Here is a 21,452-nt window from a genome sequence, read left to right on the forward strand (position 1 = left end):
CCACAGATTCGATATACAGGATTATTTTATAGTCCTAATATTTCAACAGTTCAATATCAGCAAATTGAACACACATCACTGAATTTATTGTAGTCAAATGAAGGTGATCATAGTTGTTACTCTCCTAACTGTTGTGCCTAAAGGTTCTAGCAAGGATGGGGAACCCCTTTTTGGCCCTGTTGCCACAGAAAGTCAACATTTCTTGCGATGGACTTCTGATCCTGCAAAGTGCTACCTGAGTGCTCAGATGACGTTAATTGGATTTATTCATGTACTAAACAGGGAAAATGTGTAAGATGGGAAAAGAGAACCATATCATGTAATACTAAATTAATATCAAGATTCACCTGTTATGTTAGTGGTGGCTGTTTCTAGTAGTATGTGTTAAATAATTTTAAGCACAACTATGTCTCGAACACTTAATTTATGCCCTCTACTACTTAAATTCATTATTTCCTAATCACCTTAACACAAAGACAATGCAAGGGTCAGTTGAGATGCTTCTTTGACATGATCTGTATAAAAAAGGTATGCTATTGTAACTCTAACGTTATTTGTATTCTGCTTGTAATCAAGATTTCAATAACTTGTATTTAAATGACGTGTAGATGTGGTGCTTAGGGACATGTTTTAGTGGTGGACTTGGTAGTTTTAACAGTTGGACTTGATGATCTTAAGGGTCTTTTCCATCCTAAATGATTCTACGATTCTATGACTTGATTACAGCTAGTACCAGGCCAGGCTGGCTCAGCCTTACCTCTAGGAGTTACAAAGATTTACAGTAAGTTTCTTGGATGGTGTTAGCATTTAAGCTAAACAAGATTTGAAGAGTTTCTCAGTGCAAAGAAATAGAAGTTGTCTCAGGATGTCAGGAAGGAGCACTAACTTCGGCAGAATTATATCATAAGTAGAATGCCTTAAATCAGGGCAATAACTTGAAGCTGTTTGATCTGTAAAACAACTTTTATGTATGTGACATACAAATATCTAGATTATAAGTCTGTATGATTGTATGCAGCTCAGTGGTATAGAACCTATATCTTTATGACACTCAGGAAAAGATGTTTATTAGCAAAAAGGCTAAAGTGGCAAACATCAGCTAAAACATCATGTAATACCCTGACGTTTAGCATGAATTAAAATGCAATATAAAAGACTCTCCTCAAAATACACTGACAGCAGAGCAAATATTTTAAAGGCTGCCTGTATAGTACTCTACTTTAAACACTTGAATGGATATTCATTTGAAATTACAAGTAAAAATGAGTACTCAGTTAAAATGCAAGGTCAAATTGTCACTCGTCATTGCATTATTATATAAAATGAAATAGCAGGCTCCATTAGTTTCACCATTTTGGCATATTTTTCATAAGTCCTAGATTTTTTTTAACTGCCACAGATGTCTATAGAATATTATTCATGCTAGCCATCCGCATATCAGCTGTGGTGGACAGGACAAAAACTTAAATAATTTTAATGTATTCAAGTAAAATTATTAAAATGAATTAATTTTGTTGCATTTCCCTTTGTGCTGTATTTCAAGTTTTTTAAAGGGTGTTCAAGTCTTTTAAAGGTATCCATGAAAAGAAAAATAATACAAGCTTTCTCTCATGGATGAGGAATTCAATCTTTTTATCTTGTTAAAAACAACATTCCAAAAAAAGTGTTTATTTGTCCTTAAAAAAAACATCACTCTCTCAAATATCAGTTTATATATGATAGTACAGGGCTGACCTGGCTTTAATGAAGAATTATGTTTGATATTAGATACAAAACTAATTTCACCCTGCATAACAATAGATGTGATTATTTCCTACTCTATGACATATCATAGCTTTTCAAATATAAACATTTTCAAATATTAGGAAAATAAGCTTATCCACCTGAAACGTGGTTGGTTTCAGCCTTTACAATGGCCCAGCTTACACATTCCTATAGCAACAATATAAATGCTCTTTATAAAAAAAGATCATTATTAATATAGCAGATAAAATCAAGATGCCTTGCTCCAAGACCCTTTATCAGTACCCTGTCATGCGTACTATAGAGCTATCATGTGAAACCGATTTTAAGTCCAATCTGCAGCAATCTAAACATGTATTGACTTCTGAAGTCAATAGAAAAATCAGTAATCATGAAGTTACTCTGACAACGTATTTAACCTGAACTTACTCTGTCGGTTTATACCTCTTTGGGATTTAGCTTCTTCTGAGGCAATGCCAGGGCAAATATGATAGACTTGGTCTTCTAATCCCAGCCACGCAAGCAACCCAGGAAATAATAGTTGTTACATCTGTCTTCTGTAACTGAAGACAGGGAACTCCACATTCCTTGTGCTAAGTGAAGACAATATTTCCTCCTGTACAAAAATCAGAAGACAGTTAGACTCGATTGTGAGAGTACGGAGGCATTTATGTAAAGGTACAGGAGAAAGTAGATATGATGAGAGGTGGTTTAAAAGCAATACTTTTCTCTTTTAATAATTAGAGCATCCATATATCATTAAATATATTTACCAAAGACAAAGCCAAAGACTGTTAAGACTGTTGACCTAAAATGCCCTTAAAGTGACAAAGATTAAGTTCATTGCGCAGAGGACACTGAGACAGGTTCACGTGCACAAAGTCTTATCAGCAGGGACAGTTATTTGCAGCTGATGGCACACATTAGCTCTCATGTTGAATGTTTCTTTTCAGGAAGGGGAGGATGGAGAAGAGGGAGAAAAATAGTTCCCGGTGGCCAGCTGAGAAAAGAAGGTAGGGCAGATCCTCTGATGAGCATCCTTGCCTGGGCAGGTGGTACCATCCACCATCCTGCTTTCCCTGCGCTAATACTCAGGACCTTCCCTAGGCCCTGACGGTTGTTTCTGTGTATGATGTCAGCGCTGATTAGGGTGTGCATTGAGTGCTGTCAGCTGACCAGTTGGTAAGCTTTGTGCAGTCAATTGTAGGTCTCCTCAGGTCGGCCAGCTGCTACAACCAAGGGGTGGGAGATGGGGGCGTGAAGGGGTCAGTCTTGGCCAGTGCCAGTTGCTCCCCAGGGGCCTGCCACCACCACCACAGCAGTGGGTTTGCTGCGGTGAAGCCATGGAAAAACAGCATGAGAACAACAGTGTGGGGGCACCAAGGGAAAAGATGGAGGCTGTGGGGTAGCTTGGGGGCAAGAGCACACAGCTGGGAGGGAAAGGCAGGGTCCAGAAAGGCCAACAGGAAACACTTAGCAATAAAAAAGAGAAGGCACCTAAGGCACTGTGCAATGCTAGGGAACACAGATCATGTAAAATAATACAAGTAGCTTCCAAAATCTCTCTCCACATTGCTGTACATTCTAAGGCTACGAGAATGAAACTTTTTTACATCTGTCTTACGTGATATAATATATATGAACTCTTTACAAACCACCCATGGCATCCTCTACTGCACTGAATTCCCAAGTTACATTCACAGTCATCTTTCCATGCCCCTCCCAACCCAAGCCAGAGGCATACCCTCTTTCTGTCTACCTATGCTAAAACTAGGATACCACAATGCATTGCCTTTTTAACCTAGGTTGAGCAAACTTAGCACCTTTACTCAGAGGCATAAAGAGCATCTAACATCGGTCTGTCTCTTCTAATTATATGTTCATGGAAGCGTGAAAAAAACTTTTGGAAAATGCAATTTTGTACTCAGTTTAAAGTCTTGAATCACTTTTTGAATCTAAATCTTTGGTCTATGCATCAGCCTGTGATGATGATTTCCATAGTTAAATTATACACCTTGTGAAAAGGTACACTTTGAGCATTGTTTTGAACTTGCTATTGGGCAATGTCACTTGCTGTCACCTAGTTCTTGTGTCGTGAGAAGATAAGTACAAAATTATTGTTGTCATGCATTATTCTCTTTAATTGTTATTACCCAGTCATCTGTCATGCCAGCTGAAGTGTCCTAATCTGTTTTCACAACATCTTCCACACCATGGATCAATCCTGTCATCCTCCTCTGTATCTTTTCTAATTCCACTATATCCTTTTTGAGATGAAGGAACCAGAAATGTATAATGTATTCAAGCCCATTTAAAATACACTTCCAGACTTGATCAGATAAATAGGAAAAGGTACAAACATCACAGAGAACAAATCAGTAATTTCACCAATCCCCCTGCAGTCTTCTCTTGTCCAGGCTGAACGAACCCAGGTCTCTCAGCCTTTCCTCATAAGTCCCCTGATCATCTTGGTAGCGCTCCGCTGGACTTGCTCAAGCAGTTCCACGTCCTTCTTAAACTGGGGGGCCCAAAACTGGACACAGTACTCCAAATGTGGCCTCACTAGGGCAGAGTAGAGGGGGACAATAACCTCTCTCAATCTGCTGGCCACACTCCTTTTAATGCAGCCCAGGATACCATTGGCCTTTTTGGCCACAAGGACACAGGGCTACTGTGGGGGATTTCATCAATACCTATAAATATCTAAAGGGTGGGTGTCAGGACGACGGGACTAGACTCTTTTCAGTGGTGCCCAATGACAGGACAAGGGGCGATGGGCTCAAGTTGGAACACAGGAAGTTCCACCTCTATATGAGAAAAAACTTACTTCCTGTGAGGGTGCCAGCGCAGTGGCACAGGCTGCCCAGGGAAGTTGTGGAGTCTCCTTCCCTGGAGACATTCAAAACATGCCTGGACGCGGTCCTGTGCCCCTGCTCTGGGTGTGCCTGCTCAAGCAGGGGGGTTGGACAAGGTGGTCTCCAGAGGTCCTTTCCAACCCCTGCCACTCTGTGATTCTGTGATTCTTTCTTAATCTCTTCAAAAGATTCAGGTCTATTGTAGTAGCCTCCTCTTTAGGCACAGTATAAAAGCGATTTTTCCTGTAGAAATTGAACTAGAACTGACAACAGTTTTGTCACTCTTCCCTCTCCCTCACCCAGTATGTTTTTATGTGACAGATCATGATCCTTAGCAAAATGGCAGCATTCAAAATTATTCCTGTTTCAGCAAAAACAGAGGTAAAGAGTTAACAGCCAGTTCAAGTTTTGTTTCTTGTTCTCATGTTAGTATATTAAATTAATGTACTTCAGAAAAATAAAAAAATATTTATGAGACAATTCAACATGGGTGAGTAGCTAGGTGTCGAAACATTAGCCTAAGATTTGAGATGCTAAAGTTTGTTTACATTTTGCCTCAAAGACTCCCAAAGGAGTTTAGGGCCTGCCTCCCATGGGATCTGGTCTGAATCATACTATTGACATCCATATTATGCCACAGGGCAGTGAGTGGGGTAACAGCCAGAATACTTCCTGACCCAGTTTCATTCCTCTATCTGCCCAGCTCAGTACTTGGCCTGTGACCATCTTGTTCAAAGGATAGGGCAGCCTGAGCTCCAGCTACCTGCAAACCTCACCTGTCGGTGCCACATGTGATGTAAGGCCATTGTGACTTCCGCAGCAGCCACAGACCTGTTGGCTGATGTATCCATTCTCGATCAGCCACATGATGCACTAAAAAGGGCTGTTGCTGAATATTGTGATAGATTCAACCAGGATGCAGTGACGCCAGCATATCTGATGGCACTTGGGGTTGTATTAAGGCCTAGCCTAGTCGTGCTTTTTTCCCCAATCTGTCCTGCAGTTTACATGGGGCAGGGTTCAGCTTGGTCGAACTTTAAGTATCTACAGTAGAAATCTCTGCATATAAACAGGTGTCTACAGCTCAGTTAAATCAGCAAGCCAGGATGGTCAAACATATACAGAGGAGAATTTATCTCATTTGGTCAACTAAAAGCCTCTCTTAGTTCCCTGCCTGTACTGACTAGCTCTCCATTGACTATAGTAGGAGTATAGACACTTCGTTCAGGTGGAGATTCTTACAGTGCAGACACTTAAATTAGAGCAAGTCAGACTGCTCTCCTAGATTTTGTGCTATGGTGTACACTTGCATTTAAATAATTTGGAAAGTCTGGGCTAAAATCAAGACATTGGATGACACATGAAATGCACCATGGATGTTTGTTCTCTGTTTCCTTTGGTAAGCGAGGAGAAAAGTACTTTCTCTGCCTCACAGTGCTGTTCTAAGACAAAATACATTCCAGGCAATGATACAAAAAGATAAAATTATTGTGGACCATTAAAGTACCTCTTTATATATAAAAGGGACAAATATTTTAAGAAGTCATAGAAATTTCTAGTTTATTCTCTCAGTCTATGCATGTTAAATAAAAGCTCATATAATACAGATTTGGATGAACACTGTTGGTTACCATTTATTGATTTTTCCATTAGAAGCCTATTCTTAGGCAGCTACTATAGAACCTAATATTATGGTGTTCTTGCTTGTCACTGCTAGGAAAGACAAAGCTAGCAGTCTAGCAAATTTCAAAGCATTCTTGAAAGCATTTTTAGTATAATATCCTGTGTTAGTGCTGGTTAAACCTTTATTTATGTCCTTTGTAACAAGATATTGAAGGGAGAGCACTTTTTTGTCTGTTGCTTTCTTGTCTAATGCCAAGAGGGAGGCACCAAGGTTTAGTGTCTAAGGTTTTAAGATTTAATGTTTTAAGGTCTAACCCTGTTAGAAATTGAGTGCTGCTTCACCCCTGAAACTGTTCTACTTGTAAATCTGAAATACAAGAGTATGATTCAAATGGTTTGCTCAAGAGAATGCTTATTAAAAGACTGAAAATCTTGCTAGTTTAGAAGAAAGAGTAAGCAAAATATACCTGTTCTGAGCTCCATAACAATTGAGTGGGTGGTTAGAAAATTGGTTAGTTTATAACACAGAAGCATTTATCTCACTTCCCTGTGTCTTCCTTTTGGTGGTCTATCAATTAAAAAAAACAGTTTTCCAGACTTCGTCTGATCCTCAGGCATCTAATATCAACCAAAAGAAAGAGCCTATGGCCTATGGAATCCAAAGACCCTTATATACCAGTCTCTGAGAATAATTCTGAAGTTGTGAGAGACCTCATCACCATATCAAAGATATAAGTCAGAAATTCTTCAGAACTTCGGTAATACAATGTTGAATCAGAGATATCATTTGGGTGAGGAAAAAGGTGTATAGTTTTTTTAATCACTCTGTTTTTTGCATCTTATAACATTCTTGCCCATCTCTCTGCTCAGGGTCCTCTCTGCCCTTCAATAAGCTCTGGACAAATTTCCCAATTTCCCCTCAATAAAATCAAAGGTTTTAGGGGCCTCTTTGATCTTGCCTGCACCTGGCTGAGCATAAAAGAGCAAATGTTTTGGATCCTGATTTGCATGTCAGCTAACCCAGCATGACATATCAGACAGTATCAAGCTCACTCTGCCTTTGAAGCAACAGGAATTGACTTTTTTTCATAGTTTAACTAGATATGAACTGACAGACTAAAGCCTATCTGTTACAGCAGAGCAATGGTTAGGATATAAATGTATTAGACCTCCTCTTCTTCTTTGCGCTTGGGGTGTCTGGCCTGATTGGCTTTAAGAATTCCTTCCAGTGGGGCCTTACCTGAATTAGCACACAGCAGTGTGATGCTGGAGCTTTGCTGGGTATAGCAGTTCCCAGTCCTGCTTTTTTCAGGCAATCATTTACAGAATTACTCTTTTCCAAATTATTTGTGTGAGAAGACAGAGCTCAAGAAAATGAGAGACTCTGGCTCTCACAAATACTAGGCTAATGACAACTCTGTCCTCTCCTGATTTCCTGTAGCTTTCACTGGCTACAGTCCATGATTTTCCCTCGCTCTGTCTGGGCTTCAGGCTGCTGTGTCCCATGCCCAACACCAGCGACTTCAGCCTTTCTAACATGTATTTCATTCCTCTAATTTGCTTTTCTCTGGAAGGTAAGGCAGCAGTACACATTATCTTTAGCATTTATAAGTCATGGAGCATGGTGGGAAAGAAAGCAGGTGAGAGAAAAGTAAATTTTTAACTAATGAAGATTTTGCACTTATGAAGTATCTTCCCACATGGGAATCCTTTTGGTCTACATCTTTTCTACATCTTTCAGACCCTCCCCCTCCTCAGACCCCTAAGGGTCTGGGCAACATAATCAGCTTTCTTAGCACATAAACCAATTACCTCCCTATCAATGTAGACCAACAGGGCACTGAAAGAGCATTAACCCACAACAAAGTTAGTAATTGCATTAGTGGCTCTTTTGTTTTTCTTTATTAAAACTAGGCATACGTAGTTATGGCAAATAATACTTGTTAAATTGTTACTTGCTTAAGCCAAAGTGCAAACAGACATACAAATCTGATTAAATTCCAGGCAAGGATTGTTACCCTGAGTTTCTTGAAGTGTCTCTGTCCTGTATTACATCAATTTAAACCTGGTAAACACATAAAATCATACCCAACTGAGAGAGGAACGATGTGGAAAGGTCACAAAAGTTTAAATTACAGACAACAAAAAATTGAAGGAAAAGGCTGAATAGTACGCAGAGCATTGAAGTTACACTCATTTTGCTGGCAGTACCAGCATATTTTTAAATCAGTTTCACTAAGCTGTAGTTCGGCTGAACAAGCAGAAATTTCTGAACTGAACTCAGTGATCTAATTTTAGTCAAACATGGTTTGAAATCAAGCCATATGCATGAAACACAGCCAAAATTTGTCAGTTTGGTACATCTGGACTTGTAGATTCCACATGAGACGCTGCAGAATAAGTTACCTTGAAGGAAATGGTCCCCTAATAATCCTTTCTTGAACCTTAATATCTGGGGTATTAGACAATACAGAACATATGAGAGTTGCAGCTATATACTTATTCTGAAATCTTAGAAACAGTAGAAGCAAAACTAGATGCAAATACTTTCAGAACAATGGAATCACTGACAAACTAAGATGAGCAGAAATAGTCATGTTTTCTGAACTTGCACAGAAAGGAAAAGAACTAACTGTCCTTCACACTTACACATTCGTTATGTTCTTATGTAGAACAATTATTTTTTTTAATGTATTTCCTCTGGAAAAATAATTGCTTTAATGATTGCCTTCTCTAATCTCTGAAATCTTCCCTGATCCAGAGATTTTCATACAGGAAAGGACCTCAGATAAGATCACACAAAAAACTCACCAAGATGAAAGTGTGTTCACAGGTTGAAAACCCATGTCTATTCCTGATCCTCCTGCCTTCTTCAGGAAGACTAACTACCTCCACTCTTCAGAGGACAAGTTACTTTCAACTCTTTGTATTTCTAGTTCCAATCTAGCTTGGTAAAATCGAGATTTTACCGAGGCAAAACCTCAGTGGCATCACATATGGAAGCAAGGTAAAAGCAAGGAAATTTTGTTTGTCTCTTAACTGTATGCTATAATATTCTATCTGACAGTCAGTGTGCTGTTTAACTGCTTATAGTTACACCTGTCTCTTCTAAACAGGACTAGTGTATTCATTCTGGACAAAGCACGGTAGCATTTTCCAGTGATCTTTTTGCACTGGCAACATCATGCAGGATTAATAAAATTCCATTTGTATTCCTAGAATATTATTATAGAACTGATTCTTTCTCTTTTTATTGGTTCTAATATATAGATACATTTTAAATCTGCATTTGGCCTCTGCTTGTCACATAAGAATCATCACAACTTTAGTATCAGATTTTCTAGCATACACTATCAATTCTGATGGCGTCCTATAAATCACATTAGCACAAAGAACAATTTTTGCAGGGACTGTAGTACCTACTAGATGCCAAGAGACTGTTTTGCCTTCTTAGTGTTTCATTCCATCAGAGGTTTTCTTTCAGTAAGTGATTCTGTAAATCTGGCCAAGTCCTTTAAAGTTTCGTTGAGCTTGTGTTCCTGGCTCTGTAATGTTTCTCAGGGCTGTGATCTCAAACTAAGAGCATCCTAGAAAGTCACTCCATTCCCTTTTCTACTGCAGAGACAGATTTTTATTTATAATCCCTTTTCACAAATAAGGCCAAAATGGTCTTTTGAAGCATTTCTGAAGTCTCCTTTCTCATTACCTAACAATCCAGATGATTTTGCTAATACAAAAGATGACTTTTATTGAACAGATTTAGGGACATCAAGCCATTTTGAGATACCTGATTGCCCCTGCTTCCCCTTCCTGTCCTATTTCAGTTTACGACTGTAGATTGGGTCAGACTAGGACTTTCTCCACCTGTTGAATGGAAGCTAAGAAATAATGTAGCACAATATTTGACATATTCTGCAGCTGCTACAACTGGAGTCCCTTACCTCTCCCTTGTCAGTTTGGTGCTGAATCCTGCCCTGAAACAGATAATAAAAAAAGTAATCTCAGTGTGATTGATATCAGATTATGATATTGTCGATAACTACCTATCAGAAACAATACATCTCCAGAGTTTTAAATGCCACATATAATTGAGAAGAGTGCTGTTATGCTGCTTTACAGCTATTTGCCCCTTACAATTAAACCCACGCTAAGTAACTGAAGTCTGCAGGGACACACCTCCCTGTCTGCAATGAAGTGCTGTGCAAGTCCAGGCTATTTTGATTTTATGATATAAATGTCAAGGACTCAAAAACTCAAGCATGATAAATCAGTTGTCTCATATATGCCTGCATCAGATGTATGAACAGCCCACTGAGATCTGAGGGGAAGCCTTGCCAAATTTTCTAGCTTTTAATAAAAAAGCCTTGGCAGCCTATCAGTATAAGAAGAATAACGTGCAAGCTTATTGAAAAAGAAAAGGATATTTCCTCATAAAGCACTTTTTTACCTCAGTTATGGAGGAAAGTTCATTGTCTTCACCTTTTCCTGGCAAACTTAGCAGGCTACATAAAAAAGAGAAAACATGTTAGGTTTTGTCAGTAGTGGCTCAAACACCTGGAAACCGTATATAGTGCAGGACGTTATGCAGAACCATATCACTGTATCACAAAAGGAGGAAAATTGCTGGGCAAAAAGGAAGCACAGTTATGCTTTTGTCAGTGAACACAATACTTAAGTAAAAGCAGCAATAAGTAGTATCTATTTCAAGTAATGATGATAGTGTATTTGGAATAAGAGCATCTTTAGAAGTGTAATAAAAGTAGGGTGATCTCATGCTATCTGCTCTTTGCTATTCTTTGCCCAATAATTAATATACAATAAAAATCCAGACTTCTAAACTAGGCTCTCTAATGTGTTTGTATAACATTATTGGCATACACAGCACCCCCATACTTCTTTAGGCCTTTGAACATGACTATAGTTTTATTAATAAATGCTATTTTCTTGTATTATTCAGTAAGGTTATTTTTATAGGATTTTGTTTATGTAATGAACATAAGAATAAACCAACTCAGTACTCATATTTCTAGCAGTTTCCGATTCCATGCAGTAAAAATGCCCAACAAAGCTTTCACTGTAAAATAAAATGTTTCTTAAAAAAAATCCCATCAGAGTACTTCACTGACTCTTAAGTCCAATTACCTGTTTACTTTCTGTATAAACACAGCTAAATGTGTCCTGCTGATGCCAGCAGATGCACAGCCGTGAGATAAAATTGTGTTTGTTCGCTTTTTAAATTTTATGAGTGTAACATGGTATTCCCACAGCCTTATTTTTCCTGCTGAGGATGAGACTGAATAGAAAGTACTATGACTTAACAAATGCTTTTATTATCCACATTTTGGTGCCATTAAGGGCTTGTCTACAAACTACAGAGCTGTAATGGGGCCATCTAAATTCTCTTTACGCTTACTAGCTTGGGCACTGGCAGCACTCTAGTCATGAGACAACATATGTTGCTTCTTGGCTAAAATTAGCTTATATGCCCCATAACTCTAACACTTAAGGGATATGTAGTATAATGTAGTAATACAGTTTCAGCTACCACTGTATTCCAGTTCTTTTCTAGCAGCAAGTTCTTCTTTATGAATAGTGGAATGCATACATATATGCATTGCATCATCCTGTATATATGCTATATATACATATATGTAATATATATGTTATGCATTATTAGAAAGCTGACATGATTTTGTATCATCATGTGGGTCTACATACAGTGACTAGTACTAAAGGGCCTCACTGTAATCAAAATGCTAAACAGAATAAAGGAGTTTGTATGCATATGGCTGTGTACACATTTACAAATAATTAGGTCAGGAATTAATTGATAAAATAAAGAGCTATAAAATCCTCATCCCTTCTCTGTTCCATCTCCTCCCTTCCCTGCACCCCTCTTCTCTGTGGCTAGCGCTTACCCAAGTCTTACTCAAATTTTTTCATGAGGCTTTGTTTCTGTCTCTACCACCACCACCCTTCACCCTTGAAGCAGCTCCTCAGAAATCCACGGAGCCATTCAGATTGATAACATATGCTGAACGTTAAGAGCAAATTCATTTCAGTTACACCCATGCCAGCCCACTGACATCAATGGGGCTACACAGTAGCAGGCAGACATGGGAAGGGAGCCTAAGGGCTAAGTATTTCAAGAAAGGAATCCCTGACTCATGACCTTATAGCATGGAAGCTTTCATAAATCACTTCTCCCGCTTCTAGATTCTTCCCTTAATATCTTGCCTTTGATGAGTAGCCTGAGACACCTCCCCTTTCCAAAGCGGGGGAGGGCACAGCAGGGAAAAGTGGAACAAACTGACATTTCCCTTACTCACTTCTCTAAGCAATATGGAAAAGTAAGGCAGAAATTTAAAATTCTGCTGCATATGCGATTGCTCTTTGCTCATGTACTTTGCTGTATAGAGACAAAGTGGCCACTAATTGAGAGAATTAAATTTCAATAGCAGTATGAAAACATGAACAAAACCTCCTGCATCCAGTTATAAATCAATACCATTATAGAACTCATTCTGCCGGGATGATTAATTCTAGAAATGTCACGCATGCACATACGCTTCCTGGCTCAGATGCATCAGGGCAGGCCTGTGCGATTCAGGACAGCACTTCGAATCACAACTGTATCTCCATATATAGGAGCATTCAGCTACATAAATTTCTCTGCGGTAACACGGAAGATCATTTGTAATGGTGGACTAATTTGAAGCAGTAAGCTGCCAGTAAACTATTATTTTAGGAAGCAAAAGAAAGAGGCATACTCAAGAAGTAAGATAGTTTGTATTTTCCCCTGAGGAAGTTAAAGCATTAGTCGTGGAGGGTACAAATCATGCACTTGTCACACTTCTGCCCTTCCCTTCCAGCACCAGCCAGTTTTGCAGAGGCAGTAGAATCAAAGCGGGACAAAGCAACAGTAGCCTTGACTGTCTTAAAATCAGTCAACACTGAACGACTGCTGCATGACTGCCCTAGTACATGTCTATTTATAGAGCATCAAATACTGTTGGTGGCACTTAACCATAGTATTTAGCTTACTACCAGATACACCCCTCTTAAATGGTTTCTCGTAGTAGTATCCACCTCCACTATTAGCTCACTACTATTAAGCATCAGTTCCCCTGGAAAAATTCCCAGCCAAAGATATTTTATTCTGTACCACATTTCTGGACACTAGAAGGACAAATCCCCTCTTCCAGCAGCTTCTGCCTGGGACCAGCAGAGCCTTTCACCCACTGATGGGGTGGTAACTGTCTGATTTCCCTTGCCAGACAGTCTACTCCAGCAAAGAGATGTCCCAGGTTAGAGTCAGTGTAAACACAAAGTCAGGAAAAGCTTTGGTTTGCCTAACCAGTCTGTAAGCCCAGTCACACAGAAACATGAGCTTCCTCAGAAAAAGTCACCTTAGTCTGCACAGACTAAACATCTCAGAAGAAACCGGCACTTTGCAAACCTCAGCCTCTTGATAACATCTGTCCCTCACCAGGCTTTTTGCACTGTGTAAAGGCTGTTGACCAGCTCTCCTTCCCACTCAGCTGTACGTCAGGTGAGTTTCCTGCTCTCAGAACTTACTGAACTTTGGGAATTATCAAGACCTTGTCATGGATGTTGTCACTACAGTTTACTAATCCTTTTCTAATTAGTGTGAAATAAATTCACCCGTTACATGAAATAAAGTAAGACACACTAAAAAAACCAAACTTCCAGTACAGCAAAAGCATGCATACTGTATGGGAGCAAGCTCCTTTCATAGTCATACAAATCCACCTCTGCACTCTCAGCAAGCTAGACAAATGCACTCTCGCTTAAAAAAAAAATTGTGAAGAGGCCAGAACATCTCTGTCACTTCCCAGATTTGTCATTTAATACTTCTGTCCATAGAGAATACCAGCCTCTATACCAGCCTGGCTCCCCTTCCTGCTCCCCTCCACAGGATTCAAATGAGTGAACGTTATAGGAGAACATGGAATTCAAACTTCTGTAATTATATATAATATAGAAGTGTTTTACAAGTCAACGGGCTGTACCCCTGGAGAGGAAAGAGAAGACAAAGAAAACATAATTTTTATTTTTGGCTTTTTATGCAACTGTAATTTTTATTTTTATAAGCCCTTTTGTAAAGATGTAAAGGTTTTTGTTAGTGCACCTCTGTCAGCAGGAAACCTTCTCCCGAGAATTATTGACTAGTTATCTAAAACAATTTCTAGTAATATACAAATGACAAGTCAGAGCAAACTTGTAAAACCTTCACTGCAATTACAGGCAAACTCTCACAGAAAAAAAAAAAAACCCAATGGCTGTCTCCCTCACACATTTCATAGCAAGTGACATGATGGAATTGAATGTTGTCATGGTTGAAAGCTTCAGGGATCTCATACAGTTCATTGAGCCTGTCTACACAATGCTAAGTTTCACCATGTTCCCTCACAGCAAGATTCTTAGTCCACACAACGCTCACCATGCCAAGCCTCTGCAGTGCCCAAGATGAGCCAGACATAGCTGCAGTCAGGGAAAACATAGCAGCATCTTAAAGAACCGCTTCTCAAATGAATAAGCTGTGGCCGTAGCAGCAGGATTTAATACTTGCTACATGGATATGTGAAAGCAATGTATAGAGCATTAATATTCAAAACATCACCAAAAATTAGTTTGAAAACATTTATTGGAACACTGGTATTTTTGCTAATCTGAGAGAAAATGCTGATGCCTTTTGGACAAGGGAGATGAAAGAGGTGCAATCTGTGTCACTGTCATCTAGGATTTACCTGCAGGAAAGAAAAGAATACGGACTGTCTTTGTCCTACTGCCATCCCTCCTGCCTATGGGGGCTCATCAGGAGGTGTGGAAGTGCGAAGAAAGGACCACCTCCTGGACACCCTCCTCCTCCCACCACCACTCCACCTCTGCTGTGTCCGCTCCCAGTGCTTGAGAACGCAGCATCAAACAATAACCAAGAGGGAGGGGAAGAGCAGAACAATGCAAAGGTGCGCGAGGGCCCTTCTCTGTGGGACAAGTCAGACCGCCCTAGACTGCAGTGCTGTGTCCCTTTTGTGGGCATTTGTCCTCCAGCTGGTTGTAACTTTCAAACTGGAAAATCTGATGACTGTAATAACTGCATCAATTTTTATCTACGCAAAAGGTTCATTTTTGTAGTGTTTAATATTTCTGGTACTTCATGTATTGATTTGTAACTACTCATGCTTCCTAAATAGTTATAAAACAAATTGAAAACCGTCAGGAGTAAAAAAAGATATTCTTGAGAAACCTGAACCACAGCTTTTTTGATGGCCAGAATGCTGATATGGCCATATTTAGTGCCTTATTTGGTGGGAAAGAACAAACCACTAAAAGATTTCTTCCAGCTTCGATTGAATGCTACATCAGAACAAAAGTGATTTTACAGATGACATTAAAGTAGCCAGAAAGTGATATCCTTTTTATTTACAATCCTTTTGTAGGATCAGCTAATTGCTTTTATTGCTAGAAAATATTGTCAGAAACTACTCCCTGACCTGCAAGTATGTTATGATGTGCGCTAGTTGTACTTAGAAAATATTACCAAAAAGTATTTCCTAACCTGAAGTATGTTATGACAAATACTGGTTGTACTAACTAGTCCATCTGGTTAGTATCATGGAATATGGTAGGAATTTTCATGTGCTTTTTTAAAAAGTAATCTATTTTTTCTTGATATTTGGGGGTAAAAAAGGAGCCCCAAGACATGCAATTTATCTGGAATTCAACAGTTTCACAGTGTAGAACTATTACACAGTTAGACAGGCTGATTGGAACCATGAAAAAGGTGGAAAAAAAATGCATGTAAAGGTGGGAACCAGACCTGTGAAATGCTACCAAAAATAAAATGAAGAGCAAAATAATGTTGTGGCCCTTTAAGATACCAAAAATAAACCAGAATACTCTCCTCATCTAGATCCTGGTACTGCACTCAGCTCTACAGTCACAGAAGTCTGACTGTGGAGAGTTCATTGCTGGATCGAGGCACTGAAGTGTAAAATAGAGACATAAGACAAGGCTAACATTAATGCAAATCCAAAGCAAAGAGAACACAAAGGTCACTCAGCAGCAAGGACAGAATATAATTCACAATACCTATAGATTCTAGCATTTTCTTTCTTCAGTTTATTCGCTGCTCATTTGATTCTTTTTCTTCTCTTTGGTTATGCACGGCTGCCACTAATGAGGTTTGTCGCTATTCCAACAACAAATCTCTCTGAAGGTACTTGTGTGTGGTGTTTGAATGGGAAAGCAGGTGAGTGAACAAGGAAGTAAGTGGAAGATCACATTAGTAACCATAGCAGCCAACAGCATTTCATCCCAGGAGAAGCTTCCTCTGGTGGAGGCTGGGTTTCCTTTTAATGAGTTTAATACGGTTTCACAACAATGGGGCAAGTCTTCTGAATGGCCCACATGACGGGACCTTCTACTGCTTCGTGTCACTGGTAAGACCTTCCCGAATGCTGTGCCTTTCCTGACAAAAAGGATTACTTTACAGCAGCCGGGGACTGAATCTCTTGCAAAGATTTATTTCCTAATGACCAAGATTTCCCTGTGATTCATTACGTTACACATAAACAGGTAATGCAGATGAACAAATCTTGGTTGTTAATTGCAGAGAACCGCCTGAGCTGGCAGAAGATTGCAGCCGAATTATTTTAACTGGCATGCATTTATTTGATTGTGTGGGATACTTAGAAGCCAAACTGTTCTTTTAGAGGATTTTGTTAAGAAACTATATAACAAAGGTCACCTTTGTTAGCAAGGATGTGGGAACTACATTTTGTTATAATGACAGTGCATTTTGCTTTTGATTATAACAGAAGTTATGCATTATTGCCAGAGGTTAGAAACAGGTCAAAGAGTCAGAAATATGTCTCATTTTCACATATACTTTCTGGAAAAAGCAGATCTAGACAAAGAATGTTGAGCAAGAGTGAAGTGATCTTCAATCTCCAGTGATTAATCCTCTGTCCTTTGGGCCACTCTACTTCTGAATAAAATCATCATCACAGAGGTTTGATATTGGCCATTGTACTTGCTTTGGCTTCACACTTCGGTGTCTCCTTCAAGTTGTTAACTGCCCTGGGCAGGTAAGTTCTCAGAGCACAACAATAACCATTAATTATATTCTTCTTCAACTGAAGTACATCTATCACAAACACCAGGCTGCAAAATGTTTTTAACATAAAACAAAGACTTCAAAATTAGTATTGCTATCTCTTTTCACAACCAATATTCAGAAGGATCTCAGAAAATACTATTTGTGATAGATCAAAGCACAGACATCTGTTCCACTGAGAGAATGATTTCCCTTGTTAATACAAATTAACTAGTTTAAATATATGGTGTAGAGGCAAGAAAGAGAAGTTGCTTTTTTGATTAGCTTTTCAGAAATAGAGGGAAAGACACAATTAAGAAGTGATATATTTGTAGGGGAATAGCCAGGAACACTGCAGGATAAGCCATTTCACTCAGAGCATACACCAGTTTCTCAAGCAGATGAGCCGCACACAATAAATGGCCTTTTGACCTCTGCCATTTCCCTCTTCTCACACTGTTTTCACACATGCCCACATCAACTCTTATAATTTACAGTTTTTTCAAGAAGTATTTAGCCACTTTGGCAGGAACTACTAGAGGTGCATAGTCACTAACACAACAAGAAGCAGGAATCTAAACAGATGTTAAACACCTTAAAATCTTGAATTCTAATGCCTCCGATACCTACCATGCTATCAATGGATACTATATCACCATTGTGCCTGTGGTAACTGTGGAACTTTATTGGGGCCTGGATCCTACATAATAAGTTAAAATCCTGTCTTCCCACCTCCGAAGCCGAATTGGACTAAACCACAGAGTATTGCTGCCCTCGGACCAGTCTCTCCACATTTTCACTGCAATTATTAATTAATAAGGATTGCAAGTAGCAGAAAATACATTAAAAGAATAAATCTTTTGCACACTAACATGTTCACTGTGGTGTCTAATGCTATTTAAACAATGAGCGGGATGTTTCAAGCAGAGCTGTACTCATACGGCAAGTAAATCAGAACGAATGGGAGATTCTGTAGTAACTAGTAAGATCTAGAGCATTTGGTAGTTCAACTGGGCAGGCAGGAGTAGGCTGAGCAGCCAGTAATGGATCAGAAAGAAGCATTCAGTAAGATTAGGAAGAAGTGGAGAGCAATAGGACAGGAGGTTTAACCTGCAGTCAAAAAGAAAAAAATTTGGAAAAGACAGCTAGGCCACAGAAGGTAGGGAGAGCACACAGATAATTTCAGGAATTTATATTTAAAACAAGAAATGATGAACAAAATAAATGCGATAGCATATTCAAAGACAAAGATTATTAGTTTAATAAATTGCTTAAAAGTGAAACATAGCATAATAGGCAGAACAGATCCATGAGCGGTATGATCAAGGTTCCTCTTTTGGCTTGACTGTTAAGTCACAATGTGACCTTTAGCAAGTCACTTCAGGCTAGATCCAATAAAGGACTCAGGCACCTTAAGCCTGACTTAGGCAGATTTGAGGTACCTAAGTCTAAAAGTATGACCTAAACACCCTGCTCAGTTGCTTACTAACCCTGGAGGAGCTTGTCACTCAAAAAAGGCATATATACCTGCTGTTCAGTTCTCTGCACAGACACTGCTCAGTTGGCATCGGCAAGGGCGTACCAGGGCTCTTTTCTGGCCTGCACACTTAGGCTTCCTTTTTGTGGAAATACGGGCATAAAGGACAACTAATGCAGGCTGGGATTTCACCTTAATACGTGCCCGGGATCCATCTGTGCTCCTTTTCTCTCTTTTCCTGGGCAGCACAGCACCACAGGTTTAACGAGAAGGGCAGAAATATGCTGCTCAGTTTAGCTTGAGGCCATAGCCTGGTAATGGCAAATGTGAATCTTGAGTGTGTGTGTCCCTTTCCCCAGCCCTTGGCTGAAGGAGTAAGTGAAAACAGGAGCCGTCATCCCCTTTTCACCTTAAAGAACATGGCCAACCTCTGCATCCACATGCGACCTGCACCCACCAGTGGGGTCCAGGCTCTAGATCAGAGGAAACTGTTTCTTGCAGCCCCATCTGGGTTACCTAAGCTGAGGAGATAGCAAGGAGCCCCAAAATATCCCTGTGGTGAACACGCTCAGCACTGAGCTGTTGTTAACTGTTAGTGGCTCATCAAGTGAACTTCCTTCCCTACAGAAATGCTCTGTAGGGTGCTCCAAGCAGCACCTGCACCTCACACAGGTTCTCTAATGGAAAAAGTATATAGATATTGCAAGTTTTGACCTGTAGGAGTAATTACCTGCTTCTACAAATAAATTACACTTAATTATGTGGAAAATATATTGTTGTATTTGGATGAAACAAACTACTTGGAGTATTAAACAAAAGAAAACCTTAAAAAAAGCAATTTTCTGCGTAATTTGAAAATCTGCTTTCATTGAAAATCTGGGTAAGAAGCAACGTCATTAAAGACATTGGATTGATTAAATGGCATGGTTTGACTAAAAGTGGAATAAGCCATAAAAATATTACGAAATACAAATATTCCATAGATTCTTTGAAAATGGAATGGCTAGACAGACAAGTATCCTAAAACCCAACAAAAAAAATTTCCTGTTCCAGCTTGACAGTCTGTGTATTTTGCCGTTATCACTTTATGTTCATGAATTAGGTTCCTCTGTTTTTTGTAATAAACTAGTTCCCTAAAGAGTGATGTGTACAGTGAATATTATTTTAATATGCAAATGTTTATGTAAAGAGATAAGAAAGTAGTTTTGTGTTAACTCATGCAGAATTGCTAATTTTGAGAACAGTTCCTGTTGCTTCCTATCTCTTTTAGTCCTTTATCCCTTTCAGTGTCAGTGATAATTTCTTGAAAGTAAAATGGAAGTATGAGCCCCTATGTTTTAGAAGTGTTACATCTGTAAATAGGAGGTGCTGCAAAAAGAATGTAAATTATTAGAAGTAACCAAGATGAAGAAAATTGAGTTTTAAACCAACATCACTTCAGAGTTTGAATAGCAACATTAGCTTGACCACACAGCACTTACTGTGCATTAAATGATACATTTTGCAATCTAACCAGTAATAAAAAATGCTGAACATACATAATGCATCTAAATTAAAGGTGACCTGTAAAGACTCAGTCACATGTCCTTTCTCTTAGTATTTATGGGATGATCTCAAACAGTGCAATCTCTATTTTTTCTGCATACGTTAGTCATATTAGAAATTCGGGTACTCTTTAGGTCAGATTTTATGGCGTCCACGGAACTACTGATTTGTGACAACACAAAAATCAAAGGAGCAAAAATTGCCTAGTTTTGGCCAAGAGCTAGGTGATAAAGGACGGCTTACGTGACCGTTGCTAAAGAAGGGAACGGATTTTCATAAGTATAAAATGCTTTTAATTTTGTTTGCTTTTGTAAAAATTTCCTTTTTAGTAAAATATTGATTTTTATGAAAGTAATATTCCAATTAATTTCAGAGAAAGTATTTAAATTCTTAGTTTTATATTAAGTTGTACAGACTAACACACCCATTACCTGAAACTACCTACGAGCTTCTTGCAAGCTGAGTGAGTCCTTTGGTATGAATGGCATGAAAACGCAACGGCTGAGGAAAACAAAGGCCTTTAAAGGCGTTCTTTCAGGTATCTGAAAAAAGGAGGAATAAAGGCTACGTTTTTTCTTCTCTTTGTGCACATTTTTGCTGGCTTCTGCTTATCCCTTCACCTACGGCAAGCCATTTCTACTGTTTGCAGGCTTATTACAGCTGCAATGTTTCAGTCACTGAAAAAGACATTTCAACTGCTTTCGCTGCGCTTTACAAGCAGGAGGACGCTCCCACCTGTTCCGCGCCCAGCCGGAACGCTGAGCCTGACCCCCGCAGTGCCCCTTAAACCTCTGCCCTCCCTGGAGGCCGGCGCGAAAGGAAGGCGCGCGGGGCCGGGCGGAGGGGGCTTCGCCTTTCGCGCGGTTTTGACCTGCCGCGTGCTATCGCTAACAGTTACTTAGACATGTTTGCGGTCTAACAGGAGGCACGTCGCGCACGCCGGGGGACAGCGCGCCGCCAGCGCAGAGCGAGCGTCCCCCGCCCGGGGCACCGGCGGGAACGCGCCTCCCGCCCCGGCGGTCCCCGGGCACCCGGCGGCGGGCTCGGCGCTCCCCGGAAGGGCGCGGCGGACACTCCCCGCCTCCTC

The sequence above is a fragment of the Phalacrocorax aristotelis genome, chromosome 1 (genome assembly GCF_949628215.1).
Source record: "Phalacrocorax aristotelis chromosome 1, bGulAri2.1, whole genome shotgun sequence".
Lineage (NCBI taxonomy): Eukaryota > Metazoa > Chordata > Aves > Suliformes > Phalacrocoracidae > Phalacrocorax > Phalacrocorax aristotelis.